A 17,233-nucleotide genomic window follows, 5' to 3' on the forward strand; every position below is an offset into this window, starting at 1 on the left:
GAACTTAATTGCACAGCAATCGCCGACATAGTGCAGCTGAGACGGAATAAGGGGAACCAGCTCACATTCGCTGAGTCAGGTGGAAAACCGCCTAAAAACCATCCACAGACTGGCCGGCTCACCGGACCTCGACACAAGTCCACCGAGCGGATTCATGCTGGGGACCAGGCGCTCATTCCCACTCCAGAAAGCCGTGCGTCAGACCGCACGGCCAACCGGCTGGGCTATGTCCAACCCTTAATCAACAGTACGGAAGGTTTTTTGCTCTGTATTGTAAAGGGTGTTTAATAAATGAATATCGGGGTTTTAACGGTTTACAATATTTATTACATCAAACTTACAGTTATAAATGATGTGTCAAATGATAGAGCAAACCAAACAGTTGTGTTTGGCACCAGCGCGCATGTGCAGCGCGCAATGTTTCCGCCGCAAGTAGCGAAGATGGCGACTAGTGAACAGAAAGCGTTTTGTGTTTTGCAGTTTACAAAGACCGAACCTGTAGTTACGGTGCAAGGTGCGTTCCGGCTGAAGTTCGGTTGTGATGCACCAAGTGATAATAACATTTGTGAATGGTATCATCAATTTGAAGACACTGGCTGCCTTTGTAATGCGAAGAGCACAGGACGACCAAGAGTTGGTGAAGAGACTGTTGAGCGAGTGAGAGCGTCGTTCACTCGTAGCCCAAAGAAGTCAGTCCGGAAGGCTAGTCGTCAATTACAAGTTCCCGTGTCGACTGCTTGGGAAGTTTGAAGAAAATGCTTACAACTATGTCCTCACCGTTTACAATTATTACAGGCTCTAAGGCCAGCAGAGCATGGATTACGTACCAACTTCACAAACGAAATGTTGTTTCACGGCGATGAAGATTTTCTGGATCATATTGTCTTCAGTGATGACTCGACTTTTCACCTTAGTGGACTTGTTAACACTCACAATGTGGGCATCTGGGGCTCAGAAAATCCTCACGAGGTGGTACAAATGCAACGAGATTACCGCAAAGTGTTACCGTAGAGCAATTGCTGTTCCTTCAGTTGGAAGAAGATGAGCCAGAGAACTTCATTTTCCAGCAAGATGGTGCGCCACCTCACTGGCATAGCGAAATACGCGTTTCGCTGAACTTGACTGTACCCAAGCGCTGGATAGGCCCAGTGACAGGGCCTCCGCGTTCACCCGACCTAAAGCCGTGCGATTTTTTCCTTTGGCGCTTCATCAAGGATCGTGTGTACGTGTCTCTGGCCAACAGCAGACGTCCCTGAATTAAGAAACCGGATTGAAGCAGCTGTTGCTACAATCACTGAAAACACACTTGTCAACGTTTGGGAAGAACTCGGCTATAGACCTGGTGTGTGCCGTGTGACAAATGGTGCTCACATTGAACGCTTATAAGGGCCGTGGTAAAACTTTTTGAGTTGGCTTTCATGCTCATATCTGTAAGTTTAATGTAATAAATATTACAAAGCGCTAAAACCCCGCGTACAAGGTTCAGACGGTGCAGCAGGTGAAACCTCAGGTCCGCAGCAACGTTCTGAATTTGCTCTTCTCTTTCCGGCGTCGATCGTAGTCGATGGCGTGTGGCCAGCAATACTCTGTGGAGCTGACGTGGCACATTTCACACTGCAGGTAGCAGTCAATGGACAGAACTGCCCAGTTTGGGGTTGTCAAGCCGCGTGTTGTGCTCGAAGAGCTATTCCAGTCGCCATGTGTGACTGTGTTCACAAACAGCTTCACTCTGGGTCCGTTCTCCTCCGAAGAGAAAACACCCACATGGGCAGCCAGACGTGCCGTGACATATGCAGGTAATCGCGGCGTCCATGTACAGATTGTGATTCCCGTTTTGGGGCAGCGCAACTGTGTGGAAACCACTGTTTTGATGCAAGATGTGGCAACACCTCATCTCGCTCGCTCAGTCAAAGGTATGCTTGGTGCAAGCTTTCACAAACCTGTCATCTCCAGAAATTTTGCAGTTTCACGGCCTGCAAGATCACCTGATGTGGGCTCACATGACTTCTGGCTTTGAGGACATCTGAAAGAACGCGTGTACCAGGGACACGATTGGTTTATAGTTGATCTGAAGGCCAGTGTACAGAATTGCATTGAAACTCTTTGCGAGCAGTCGCCGATCACCTCGCGTTAGTGTGCAACATTTTGTCGACGTCTCCAGTGCTCATACTGAACAAACTGTTGATAGTGACGTCAACATTATGCCTTTCCTACTTGTTTGACCTTTTCTGCACACATCCCGATCCTAGTGCATTACATACAGCAGCGTTTCTATACGACTTTCTTGTATTCACTGCGGCAGAATGGCACCCGGTGGCCAAAAGTCGAACTATTTTTTCCAGCGTATATCCGTTCCGCATTAATGCATTAGAATACCTAGCAAGTTTAGCTGCCACACGATAACTATAGCCAACACTGGACTTCGTTGAGTAGATGCTCTCCAATTATAATCACCCAGTATCTATTATTCTGATTAAAATATAGCGAATACCTTATCATTCTCATTGGTTGCTTTCACGGTGGCTGTATTACGTAACAAACCTACCGTTATTACCAGTACGTCGTTGATGTTAAAGAACAGTGGTCGACCTTGGATCACGCTATCTACTCTCTAATGTACGAGTACACTAGTGGCCATTAAAATTGCTACACCAAGAAGAAACGCGGATGATAAACGGATATTCATTGCACAAATATATTATACTAGAACTAAAATGTGATTACATTTTCACGCAGTTTGGGTGCATAGATCCTGAGGAATCAGTACCCAGAACAACCACCTCTGACCGTAATAACGGCCTTGATACGCCTGGGCATTGAGTAAAACAGAGCTTGGATGGCGTGTACAGGTACAGCTGCCCATGCGGCTTCAACACGATACCACAGCTCATCAAGAGTAGTGACTGGCGTATTGTGACGAGCCAGTTCCTCGGCCACCATTGACCAGACGTTTTCAGTTGGTGAGAGATCTGGAGAATGTGCTGGCCAGGGCAGCAGTCGAACATTTTCTGTATCCAGAAAGGCCCGTACAGGACCTGCAACATGCGGTCGTGCATTATCCTGCTGAAATGTAGGGTTTCGCAGGGATCGAATGAAGGGTAGAGCAATGGGTGGTAACACATCTGACATGTAACGTCCACTGTTCAAATTGCTGTCAGTACGAACAAGAGGTGACCCAGACGTGTAACCAATGGCACCCCATACCGTCACGCCGGGTGCTACGCCAGTATGGCGATGATGAATACACGCTACCGATGTACGTTCATCGCGATGTCGCCAAACACGAATGCGACCATCATGATGCTGTAAACAGAACCTGGATTCATCCGAAAAAATGATGTTTTGCCATTCGTGCACCCAAGTTTGTCGTCGAGTACGCCATCGCAGACGCTCCTGTCTGTGATGCAGCGTCAAGGGTAACCGGAGCCACGGTCTCCGAGCTGATAGTCCGTGCTGCTGCAAACGTCGTCGAACTGTTCGTGCAGATGGTTGTTGTCTTGAAAACGTCCCCATCTGTTGACTCAGGGATCGCGACGTGGCTGCACGATCCGTTACAGCCATGCTGATAAGATGCCTGCCATGTCGATTGCTAGTGATACGAGGCCGTTGGGATCCAGCACGGCGTTCCGTATTATCCTCCTGAACCCACAGATTCCATATTCTGTTGACAGTCATTGGATCTCGACCAACGCGAGCAGCAATGTCGTGATACGATAAACCGCAATCGCGATAGGGTACAATCCGACATTTATCAAAGTCGGAAACGTGACGGTACGCATTTCTTCTCCATACACGAGGCATCACAACAACGTTTCACCAGGAAACGCCGGTCAACTGCTGTTTGTGTATGGGAAATCGGTTGGAAACTTTCCTCGTGTCAGCACGTTGTAGGTGTCGCCACCGGCGCCAGCCTTGTGTGAATGCCCTGGAAAGCTAATCATTTGCATTTCACAGCATGTTCTTCCCGTCGGTTAAATTTCGCGTCTGTAGCACGTCATCTTCGTGGTGCAGCAATTTTAATGGCCAGTAGTGTAGCAGATTTTATGAAGTGGCGCAAGTCGTGTGTGTCAGCTCGTACCGATATTTCACATTTCATTAATCATACTTTATTGGCGTTATCCTCCTGGTAGGTCGTTTAACAATATCCTTGAAGTGTTTCGCCTATGCTGCCGGGGATATCAGAAAGCATCCGATATAAAGCAGCTTCTGAAATGCGAAATAATCACTAATGCAGATGTCTCCACCTGCCAGGAATGAGAGGCTAAATGCTAGCCGTCCTTCAGGTTATATTGTTCGCATCTGCTGTTAAACTGCCAGTTCAGCTGTACTGAGAAGTCAGCGAGAAGCGTCAGCCTACACAGGTGCGAAGTTCTGGAATAAAACTGAGGAAAGCTGGAGCTACAATCACGAATTTCACATCTGCATACAAACTCAGACACCTAAATTCTTCTTTTCCTACTACTCTTTGAGCATTTCGTAGAAACCAGTCCGCATGCTGTGCAAAATAATCCTGTCTGAATATCGAGGTTTTGCACTGTGGCTCTAATTACGAAGGAGTCCCGAAAAGTAATGCCTCCGAACTTTTTTGTTCTGTCCTCAGGCCATCGTTTGTGGTATTAGATGTGGATGCACAGTACTGGGTCGGCTGGCCCGCTTCGCTGCAACCCTCCACTGTGTAGCGTGTGACACGGCAGTTGTTGGTCAGCGGGAGACCCTCAGAAAACTGAAAGCGCGAAATCGGAGAGTTGGTCGACACCCGGAGCGCCCTCGCATGACAGTGGCAGACGACACACACGAGCACTGCGACGCCACCGATCGTCCTCCGTACAGCTGCAAGGTCTCCGTACGTTTTCTGCCATAGTAAACAATTCACCTTTACTGCACTGGGACAGAGGTGAACGAGTAGTGTGTAACATCCTTGACTGTGTGTTCAAGTTTATCTGTGGTTCGCCTGTCGGTTGTGCAGCCATGGTACAGTCTTATTTGAGTCGCAGTAGCGAGTAGTTGCGTTTTTAGAGAAGAAGATTCGATATTTGTGAATCTGAGAGAAATCATTCATTGTAGACCTGAAAACTTGTTTGGAATTATTTCTTTTTAATTCTGCTGATGGCGAACATTTCTTGGCTGAATTGTTCAAGGTATACGTATGCATGCTCAATAATGAAACGTTGGTTTTTCAGAACTATTAATTGCAGGATACGTTGTCTCCCAAATAACTAATAACAGTCACTATTAGTGTCAATATGATCTCTTTGTTTTCATTACGTCGCATAAACGCAACTGGTTGGGATGTCTGTGACTCTTGTGTTGAGAGAATTTCGTCATTGTTGAACTCTCGTTATGTTGCACCGACTTTTTTGACAATGAGCAGAGTTTCAGTTTTCCAGGAACGACTTTCTTTAAAGTAAAATCCTCCGCTATCGTTCTTACAAGGGAACCTCCCCATCGCACCCCGCTCAGATTTAGCTGGCACAGTGGATAGGCCTTGAAAAACTGAACACGGATCAATCGAGAAAACAGGAAGAAGTTGTGTGGAACTACGAAAAAATAAGCAAAATATACAAACTGAATAGTCCATGCGAAGATAGGCAACATCAAGGAAGACCTGAACTCAGGAGCGCCGTGGTCAGGTGGCTAGCGCGAGCTGCTGTGAAATGAGAGGTCATTGGTTCAAGTCTCCCCTCAAGTGAAAAGTTTTTCTTTATTTTCGCAAAGTTATGATCTCTCCATTCGTTCATTGACGTCTCTGTTCACTGTAACAAGTTTAGTGTCTGTGTTTTGCGACCGCACCGCAAAACCGTGCGATTAGTAGACGAAAGGACGTGTCTCTCCAATGGGAACCGAAAACATTTGATCGCAAGGTCATGGGTCATCCGATTCCTCCACAGGAAAACACGTCTGATATATTCTATACGACACTGGTGACGGCACGTGGGTCACATGACAGGAATATGTTGTCGACCCACCTAACTTGTACACTTGGCGAATGGGTAAAAAGATTCTCCTACATTGCCCGATTTAGGTTTTCTTGTGGATGTGAGAATTACTCCCAAAAAAGTGATGAAAACATAAAGAGTTTGTCACATAAACAGCAACAAATGGATCGAACAGTTTCACAGTCCCACACTTTTCCCTGTGCTCCGTCAAAACATATGTTTTTAACGTTTTCAAATTTTTCCGTGTGTAGAGCGTCAAATCCTGCATAACTCCAAGCAGATCTGAACAGGTCCTGGAATTTTGGAGAGCGAAGTTGATTATGTGTCAGTGCGTGAACTTTGATAATTGTCTGAAAATAAAAAATAAAATTCCACGCTCGAAGGAAGACTTGAACCAAGGACCTCCAGTTCTGCAGGTGCTCACGCTAACCACGGGACCACGGCGCTCCTCAGTACATATTATCCTTGATGTTGCCTATCTTTCGCATGGACTACTCAGTTTGTATATTTTGCTTATTTTTTTTTTTTCATAGTTCCACGGAACTTCTTCCTGTTTTCTCTACTGATCTGTGTTCAGTTTTACAAGGCCTTTCCACTGTGCCAACTTATAACTAAATTTGAGGGGGGTGCGATGGGGAGGTTCCCTTGTTAGTAAAGTTGTGAATATTTCGTAGTGTGTGCATTGCACCTGACGCCAGACGAAGCCACAGATTGTTTGTGAGAAGCGACAAACACATTTTGTAGTGTGCAGTTTAGTTTTTCTTTAGCCGCCGCATCTAATGATTTCTAACGCCTTCCAGAACGTCACTGCACCAGACACAAAACAACATGCTGGGGTGAGGTAAATAAGTTTTATTTCAGGCCAGATATTACTTTACATTCGTATGAGGGAACAGTTTGGAGCCGGAATTATCAGGTGTTGTGCTAAGCAAGAAGATGAATTTACAGTGAACTGTGGAGGTGATTTGTCGTGCGACTAGGGCCTCCCGTCGGGCAAACCGTTCGCCGGGTGCAAGTCTTTCGATTTGACGACACTTCGGCGACTTGAGCGTCGATGGGGATCAAATGATGACTATTCCGACAACACGACACCCAGTCCCTGAGCGGAGAATATCTCCGACCCAGCCGGGAATCGAACCCGGGCCCTTAGGATTGACATTCTCTCCCGCTGAACACTCAGCTACTGGGGGCGGACACTGTGTAGTTAATCTCAAACAGTCAGTTTTCTCCTGAGTGGAGCAGTATTTTATTTTTGTGGTCATCCCGAGTCAGGAATTGCACATCACGCCACGTAGCTTTCATAATGTACGTCAGTAGTGAATTTTAGTAAAATATTTGTCACTGAGTGTGCAGTTAGTTACCTATTTTTGGCATTCAGTTAGATTAGTTTTCATTATTTCAAAATTCAGTAATGTTCAAATTCCCGTTTCGTGACGCTGTTCACATGGGCACCGCAGGGCGAACCAGCAATCTGTATTGCTCAGCGGTCGAATACGACATCTGAAGCACACGTTACGCTAGGAGAAAGTCTTTGAAAGAAGAATAGTCATTATTTTCATTTGTAGATAAATTTTTGTAGAAAGCTTACACAGTGCCCCAACGTGACCCCCAACCGATTTTCATCTGCTCACAAAACATGAAGAATATCTTGGAGAACTTGAGACTGACAGTGATGGAAGCGGTGCCTCGTAGCCGCCATCTGTCCATGCACTCTGCCCGACTTATCTGACATCAGATACCGCCGTCGTTATCAATTGTACACGCCCGACTTTTCGTTATATCTCACATCAGATGGAGCAGCCACAAACATCTTCACTGTAACGACGACTAAATTTCGGGTTTTCATAATAATAATTCATGTTCACTCTTTGCACAGTCTATCACCCTTCATTTGTTGCTGCGTTACCGAGGGCAGGGTATTTAATGTTCAAATGTTTGTCAAATCTTATGGGACTTAACTGCTAAGGTCATCAGTCCCTAAGCTTACACACTACCAACCTAAAGTATCCTAAGGACAAACACACACACCCATGCCCGAGGGAGGACTCGAACCTCCGCCGGGACCAGCCGCACAGTCCATGACTGCAGCGCCTCAGACCGCTCGGCTAATCCCGCGCGGCAAGGTACTTAATAACGTCTTCGGATGTTAGTTATTGTTTACTAATACACCCGCTATGGTGGAAATCTCTTTAGTATTTTTATTAACACCATTTAATAATGATTAATTGATCACGAATGATTGCGTTTTGTATATAGGGAAAAGGAGGGCTGATCTTACAATTACTCTCAGCAATTACGTCAACTAAAATGCCCGTGATTTTTATAGCTCATCACTCAAGAACATTATAGCAAGGACTATGGTCGATTACTGTACTTCGATACAATCAATCGAACCTCTTACGCTTTTACTTTCACAAAGCTAAGTTTCCAATTCCATTCTTATATTCAATTGGCTCTGAGCACTATGGGACTCAACATCTTAGGTCATAAGTCCCCTAGAACTTAGAACTACTTAAACCTAACTAACCTAAGGACATCACACACACCCATGCCCGAGGCAGGATTCGAACCTGCAACCGTAGCAATCCCGCGGTTCCGGACTGCAGCGCCAGAACCGCTAGACCACCGCGGCCGGCTCTTATATTCAATTAAACGTCGCTTCGTATAGTGCACAAATCCTATTATCGTTTATTTGGCTTGTAATAGAACTTAATACTGAGCGCTACTTTTCATTAGTCCGTGACCTTACGGCAAAAGTCTGCCCCGTGTGAATTAACTATATTCAGTTTTCTTGCAGTTTAACAAAAATGCCCTGCTGTCTTCCGTAGCATATCACACGGAAATTCCAGCTATACCGCACTCCTCAGCTGCGTGGACTTATTCAGAGCACAGAAAACAAGACAAGAGTACCAACTACACCCCCGGATGGTTTATGTAGTGCAATTTAGAAACAAAAATAGCCGCGTCGAGCCCTCTTTGACTTCCCTGAGGCGCTACTTCGCTGCGGGCACCATTCTGATGAGAGATCATATATCGATAATTTTAATTAAAACTTTTTCAATGCTATTATTCCCGATATTATCGTGATAATTTTGTTCTCACTTAAAAGATCGGTTATAGCGTCCGTCAACAAACTCACTGCGGTGATGATATCAACGACCTGGTCTCTCTTTGGATGAAATGTGTTAGTCGACAGGTTGACTATGCTGAGAAATAAACATGTACACACGAAGAATAAAGATGTAAAATGCTAATAAAGTTTTTTATTCAAAATTTTTGAAGGGTTCTCACATAAAATAGTCGGCGGGATTGCTTTTGAGGATGCCCTCGTGTACAGTATCGTATCCTGTGTGGCGATTATTAGCGCTATAAAATAATAACGCGGTGTTTATAGACTATGTTCTTTATCTCGTGTTCTCTGCCGTTCCGTCAGGCGTAGACGCTCGTTCACGGTAACAGGCGGATGTTAGCGAACACTGGAGAATTGCCTACGAATGCCCGTTAGCTGTGTTTACCTCCATTCGCACCGGTGTAAACCGGATTTAGGGGGTGCTGTCGGGAGTGTAATTTCGCGATACATTTTCTGATAATGGATGAGAAACGTCAATAACTGGTAGAACCACTTCACAATAGTTGGCAGCCTGTAGATTCTTGGTCCATATCACTGTGACCACCTTTCCAGTACCGTGTTCGTGCACCTTCGCAAGGTAGGACACCAGCGATTCTGCGTGGCACCGATAGGACAAGAGCTCGGTGCGTTTCCAGAAGTACGTGGCGCGAGATGCCCCGCAAATCACTGACCGGCCACTTGTGGGGTCGGAGCAGGCACCCCACAGCGTCCCAGATGAGCTTCATCGGGTGAAAACAGCGCTAATTTGGAGGTCAAGACGTGAACGTAAGGTTCACTGTCACGCTCCTAGAACCATGTAGCACGATTCCCGCCTTGTGGCACAGTCAGTTATCCTGCTGGAAATTGCCAATGCCATCTGAACTGTGGATTTATTTTCAAGGAATATTCTTAAGAATATATTTTATTTACTAGCGATTCATTAAGAACATTACCATATTTAATCACAATATGTAAGCATAGAAGTAGTTGCCAGGGAGTAACTGATGAAATTATAACCAAATTCCTTTTAACAAATGGGAATTTTATTCACTTCAATAGTGCCTAAAAGCATTTTTTAAAAGAAACATATTTAAAATTACAATCAGAAAGCACCCTCTAAATATCAAAGTTACAATTTATTCAGAGGCAGAAAGAAACAAGTTTTGACTGTTCGAGCTTTCGGGCAGAGAACCTTGCCGCTCCCTTTTGACACGGCCGTAGTTACGACTGCTCACAACAGCCTCTGAAAGACTACACTGGTGCAAATCTGCAACACACCAGATTACTTTAAACTAAGAGTTTTAACAATTTACACTAACACACAAACTATGCACCCCCCGTAGGAGGGATGGGAATGGTACAAAACACTAACAATTAAAATATTAACCTTGCCACCGAAGGTGCAACTTGATTTTAACTTCTAAGGAAAGTCTTACGGTGAAGGCGTCGCAACTTTATATACTAAACTGGTCATTTAAATAAAAGGCCATGAAATGCAATGTTATATAAAATTCTACAAGGTTGGCCAAAAGATGCTCTGCAGTACACAGATACCGCCTCTCAACATCAAGTTTCCAAAGATCAAAACATATTTCAGGTATTAGACCGTCACACTCCAAGCAATAAATTCATGAACACACCAAATCCGACAAACATGACAGAGGCAGCTACTAATGAACAGTAGATTGATAGGAAGAATACCAAACAACACGAACCGCAGGTTGCTCTAACCCGCCTCTACTCCACAAGGGAAAAACGGACCACCCAATTTATAAACAACCACCTTCTCGCGGGTGGGCAAACGGAGAAGAATGGTGGGACTACCACAAAAGAAAGCGGCTGGTGACCTCACGAACAAAACAAGTAGAATTTAACAAGAGTAAATCAAACAACATATCACCAATCACTTAACTTCTAATAAACTCTAGAAGACCTGGCGCAGAACCCCCCAAATCGCTCTCCCGAACCGTCCGCTGCCAGCCGCTCCAGCGGACGCAGGAAGGCGCGCCGACCTCCCGCCTCACGGCGTCGCAGCTCGCGCCGGCCAGACCGATGTCGTGGGTTGACTCCTGCTGCTCTCGTGTCGGCCGCGAAGCCACTACCCCTCGCTATACGGCGCGGCCCACTGGACTCACGTGGCGACCTCACACGCGCCGACGCTCTAGACGGACAAGTCATCTCGTGTCTCAGTGCGCGACCGACCAACCGATCGATCCAACCGCCAATGACCGTTGCCTGAGCAAACTCGAGCAGACTGGCGGCCTAACGCTCAGACTCAGATGCAGGAACTGAGCCCCGACCGGGTGACCACTCGCTGAGTTCTCTTACTGGCGGAGTGGCAAGACTCTCATTTTGCCAGCTTTAAAGGTTGATCCGAACGACAGACATACTAGCACTCCGAACGACAGACAGACGCTAACTGCCTAACAAATGCGGACGAGAAACAGACTAGCAAGCTGGGGACGAGAGACTGACCCAGACTGACCGACTGGCGAGCTCGTAGCGTCCCTTAAATGCACGTGAACAGGCAACCTTTCCCCTTTCCCGACAGAGGGAGACACCAATGCTGCGACTACCACAGCGGCGCCACCGCCAGAAGCGGTGGACGACTGCTTTGCACTGCGCGCTGCCTCGCGCTCTTCAAAACAGAAGTTTTTACCACTGCTGACCATCGGCAAGGCGTCAGGCTTGAACTGATACACGTGGTCTGCAATATAGTACATTCAACACGCAGCTGTCATGGTAGCTTCGATAACTACTACAGGTGGACAGACGAATGTAACCCACAGCAAGTAGTCACTTTGAAGGTAACAGAGATCTACATCTACATGGCTACTCTGCAAATGACACGTAAGTGCCTCGCAGAGGGTTCATCGAACCACCTTCACAATAATTTTCTATTATTTCAATCCCGCACAGCGCGCGGGAAAAACAAACACCTTTATCTTTCGGTACGAGCTCTGATTTGCCTTATTTTATTTCGCACTCGAAGGAGACAGTTGGTGATTGAAATTTCGTGAGGAGATGTCGCCGCGACAAAAGCACGTTTCTTTCAATGATGTCCACCCCAAATACTGCATCGTGTCACTGACATTCTCTACCCTGTTTCGCGACAGTACAAAACTTGCAGCCCTTCTCTGAACTTTCTCGATGTACTCGATTAATCCTATCTGGTAAGGATCCCACACCACGCAGCAGTATTCTAAAAGAGGAAGGACAAAGCATAGTGTAGGCCGTGCCTTTAGTAGATCTGCCAATAAAACGCAGTCTTTGCCTTACCTTCCCCACAACATTTTCTATGTGTTCTTTCTAATTTAAGTTGTTCGTAATTTGTAGGTATTTAGTTGAATTTACGGCCTTTAGATTTGACTGGTTTACCGTGTGACCGAAATTTTAAGCATTAAGTGGATGGCCTCACACTTTTCATTATTTAGGATCAACTGTCAAATTTCACATGGTACAGATATCTTTCCTAAATTGTTTTGTAATTTCTTTTCGTCTTCTGATGACTTTACTAGACGATGAGCGACAGCATCATCGGCAAACAATTAGAGGCGTAAGGCGGCTGGTCAGATACTCTCATAAATCGCTTATATACATCAGGAACAGCGGGGGGGGGGGGGGGGGGAGGGGGGGGGGGAGGGAGGGGGAGGGTTATAACATTCAGTTGTGATTACGTTATTTAACTGATATTGAATTTAAGTGACTGCTGAGTGCTTTTTGTGAGCGGAAATAAATAACTTTTTACGTTTTATAAAACAACTGATGCGCTAAACGGTGGGACCAATTTTTGCTGCTTATAAATAACGAACATACGTGTGATGTGAAGCGTGTTGACTGATTTAATTCTGTTTTTAGGCGTGTAGTCTGCCATCAAATGCGTGATAAGTGTGAATGTTACCGTAGGATACTCAAAGAGGGTGTGGTATGTGTAGATTGTGGGATGGAATCTCACTGGGGCGACTGTAGTGGTTTAACTGAATGCGGAATTCAGTGAGTCTCTCCCATGGAACTGAAAAAAAAAAAAAAAAAAAAAAAAAAAAGGAGAGAACCGCTGAATAGCAAGCAAAGATTTGTGCTCTTCAGGGTGAATTAGATCACGCGAAATTGGAACTATATAGATTGAAGGGGGTAAAAGGTCGCGGGAACTGGGTAAGAGTACCTAGCAATGGGAAAAGGGCAACAGCTCATCCATTTCATCACTTAACATTTCCGGACTGAGATGCCGTGGTCCAAACATAAGACTCTCCCCTCACGTTTCACCTTCCGCAGTCGAAGGCGAAACGTCAGGGGAGAGTCTTATATATGGAGCACGGCATCTCAGCCCGGAAATGACAACACCTGCCGTCAAAGCCTTCATTCTAAGCTCATCAACTTCTTCTGCGGTTGAACTATCAGTATGGAATAAATTTGGCTTGTTACCTGAAGTAGGTCGGGAACAACCTCATAGAGCTGTAGGTTTCAGTAGGGTGCAGCGGGCGTCTAGCCAGGAAACTGAGTGTAGGTCGCTACCAAAAGAGAGTAGGAGCCAAAGAGCCTTGGTGCTAGGTAGAAGCCGCGGGAAGGGTGTAGGCCAGGCGGCGCGGGAAAAGTTAGGAGCAGCCGACCAGGTCACAGGTATTGTGGAACCAAGAGCTAGCCTCAGCCACGTGACAGAGGACATAGGAATATTGTGCAAAGGCTTAGGCAAAGAGGGTCAGGTCGTTACAGTAGGTGGAGCAGGAAACAGCCTGGCTAAGAACAGTAATTACAGCTTTAGGGTTGACACTGGAGCATCAACTACACACACAGATGTGAGTTTCATGTAGGTCCTGCGGCGACATTACCGGCCCTGGGTTAATGCTGCTGTGAGCCTCGCTAACTCTGATCAGAGCAGGTTACTGCCGACTGAAATGAATTCTCATATGAGCGCTGTGCCCGTTGCGACAATCAGGAGTTGGGGTTATGCAGGGTGACAAAGGAAAACGGTTGTTGTTGTTGTGGTCTTCAGTCCCGAGACTGGTTTGATGCAGCTCTCCATGCTAGACTATCCTGTGCAAGTTTCTTCATCTCCCAGTACCTACTGCAAGCTACATCCTTCTGAATCTGCTTAATGTATTCATCTCTTGGTCTCCCTCTACGATTTTTACCCTCCACGCTGCCCTCCAGTACTAAATTGGTGATCCCTTGATGCCTCAGAATATGCTCCATCAACCGATCCCTTCTTCTAGTCAATTTGTGCCACAAATTTCTCTTCTCTCCAGTTCTATACAATACCTCCTCATTAATTATGGGGTCTACCCACCTAACCTTCAACATTCTTCTGTAGCACCACATTTCAAAAGCTTCTATTCTCTTCTTGTCCAAACTATTTATTGTCCATGTTTCACTTCCATACATGGCTACACTCCCTACAATTACTTTCAGAAACGACTTCCTGACACTTAAATCTATACTCGATGTTAACAAATTTCGCTTCTTCAGAAACGCTTTCCTTGCCATTGCCAGTCTACATTTTATATCCTCTCTATTTCGACCATCATCAGTTACTTTGCTCCCCAAATATCAGAACTCCTTTACTACTTTAAAGCGTCTCATTTCCTAATCTAATTCCCGCAGCATCACCCGATTTAATTCGACTACATTCCATTATCCTCGTTTTGCTCTTGTTGATGTTCATCTTATACCCTCCTTTCAAGACACTAGCCAATCCGTTCAGCTGCTCTTCCAGGTCCTTTGCTGTCTCTGACAGAATTACAATGTCATCGGCGAACCTTAAAGTTTTATTTCTTCTCCATGGATTTTAATTCCTTCTCCGAATTTTTCTTTTGTTTCCTTTACTACCTGCTCAATATACAGATTGAATAACATCGGCGAAAGGCTACAACCCTGTCTCACTCCCTTCCCAACCACTGCTTCCCTTTCATGTCCTTCGACTTTTATAACTGACATCTGCTTTCTGTACAAATTGTAAATAGCCTTTCGCTCCCTGTATTTTACCCCTGCCACCTTCAGAATTTGAAAGAGAGTATTCCAGTCAACGTTCTCAAAAGTTTTCTCCAAGTCTACAAGTGCTAGAAACGTAGGTTTGTCTTTCCTTGATCGTAGGGTCAGTATTTCCTCACGTGTTCCAGTATTTCTACGGAATCCAAACTGATCTTCCTCGAGGTCGGCTTCTACCAGTCTGTCCGTTCGTCTGTACAGAATTCGTGTTAGTATTTTGCAGCCGTGACTTCTTAAACTCATAGTTCGGTAATTTTCACATCTGTCAACACGTTTTCTTTTGGATTGTAATTATTATATTATTCTTGAAGTCTGAGGGTATTTCGCCTGTCTCATACATCTTGCTCAGTAGATGGTAGAGTTTTGTTACGCCTGGCTCTCCCAAGGCTGTCAGTAGTTCTAATGGAATGTTGCCTACTCTCGGGGCCTTGTTTCGACTTAGGTGTTTCAGTGCTCTGTCAAACTCGTCACGGAATATCATATCTCCTACTTCATCTTCATCTACATTCCCTTCCATTTCTATAATATTGTCCTCAAGAACATCACCCTTGTATAGATCCTCTATATACTCCTCCCACCTTTCTGCTTTCCCTTCTTTGCTTAGAACTGGGTTTCCATCTGAGGTCTTGATATTCATACAAGTGGTTCTCTTTTCTCCAAAGGTCTCTTTAATTTTCCTGTGGGCAGTATCTATCTTACCCCTAGTGATATGCGCCTCTACATCCTTACATTTGTCCTCTAGCCATCCCTGCTTAGCCATTTTGCACTTCCTGTCGATCTCATTTTTGAGACATTTGTATTCCTTTTTGCCTGCTTCATTTACTGAATTTTTATATTTTCTACTTTCATCTATTAAATTCAATATCTCTTCTGTTACCCAAGGATTTCTATTAGCCTTCGTCTTTTTACCTACTTGAGCCTCTGCTACCTTCACTAATTCATCTCTCAAAATCTACCCATTCTTTTTCTACTGTATTTCGTTCCCCCATTCTTGTCAATCGTTCCCTAATTCTCTCCCTGAAGCTCTCTACAACCTCTGGTTCTTTCAGTTTATCCATGTCCCGTCAGGAAAACGGTAACATTTCCATAATCCAATAAAACTAGAAGTGATGAAGGAAAGAAATTACATTCATAGTTCCTAAAACCTTATAACTTTGCCATTTACGAAACACTAATGGCATTTATCATTTTTTTAAAAATTACATCCTTTAGAGGGTGTCCTCCTGTACGAATACATTCGTGAAATCTGCTGTCGAGATTCCTCATTGACCGCTGCAACATCTCACCTCGGAAACTGTGAACTTCATCCCGAATTCTCTGTTTTAACTCATCCAGGGTTCTTGGTCAAGTCGTATAGTCTTTGCTCTTGAGGCAGCCCCACAAGAAAAAAAATCACAAACGGATAAATCTGGCGGTCTAGGGGGCGAGGGAATGTTACCGAATCGTGAGGTCACACGTTTTCCAAACAATTCTCGCACATATGCCATTGATTGCCTCGCAGTGTGTGATGTCGCCCCGTCCTGTTGAAAACAGGCTTATGAAACGTTTGGAAACTTGTTCAACGCAGGTGTAACGGAAGTTCGTAACATCTCCACGTAACGACCGGCATTGACAGCTATTGTGTTTCCCTGTTCATCTGCGATAAAATACGGTCCGTTAATCCCATGTGATGGAAGAGCACACCATGCTTTACTAGCGTGTAAAGGGCGCTCATGAACGTGATTAGAACTTGTGCTTGCCCAGTAACTGTCGTTCTGCTTATTGACACAGCCTGTGAGATGAAAATGTGCCTCATGTGATATCCACAACTTGTTTAGAAATTCGTCGTCATTGTTTATTTTTGTTATCATTTGCTGACAGAATCCTAATCGCAACCGGTAATCGTTGTCCTTCAATTGCTCCGCCATCTATAGTTTGTACGGGTGAAATTTTAAATGAAGGTGATGAATTCTGCGAACACTCTCCTGGGACAATCCAACCACTGCTGCCTGCTTACGAATTGAACGCCGTGGGCTCCGTAAGACAGACTCGCGTACATCACTGTTCGCTGGAGAACGCACACTTCTCGGTCGTCCTGTCGGTTTCTGCTTCAGGACAGACGCAGTCTCTTCAAAGTTAGTAATCCAACATTTTTTCGCATGTTTAGACGGAGCAGCATCATGATGGTTCAAATGGCTCTGAGCACTATGGGACTCAACTGCTGTGG

This window comes from Schistocerca piceifrons, chromosome 11, assembly GCF_021461385.2.
Source record: "Schistocerca piceifrons isolate TAMUIC-IGC-003096 chromosome 11, iqSchPice1.1, whole genome shotgun sequence".
In the NCBI taxonomy this organism is placed as follows: domain Eukaryota; kingdom Metazoa; phylum Arthropoda; class Insecta; order Orthoptera; family Acrididae; genus Schistocerca; species Schistocerca piceifrons.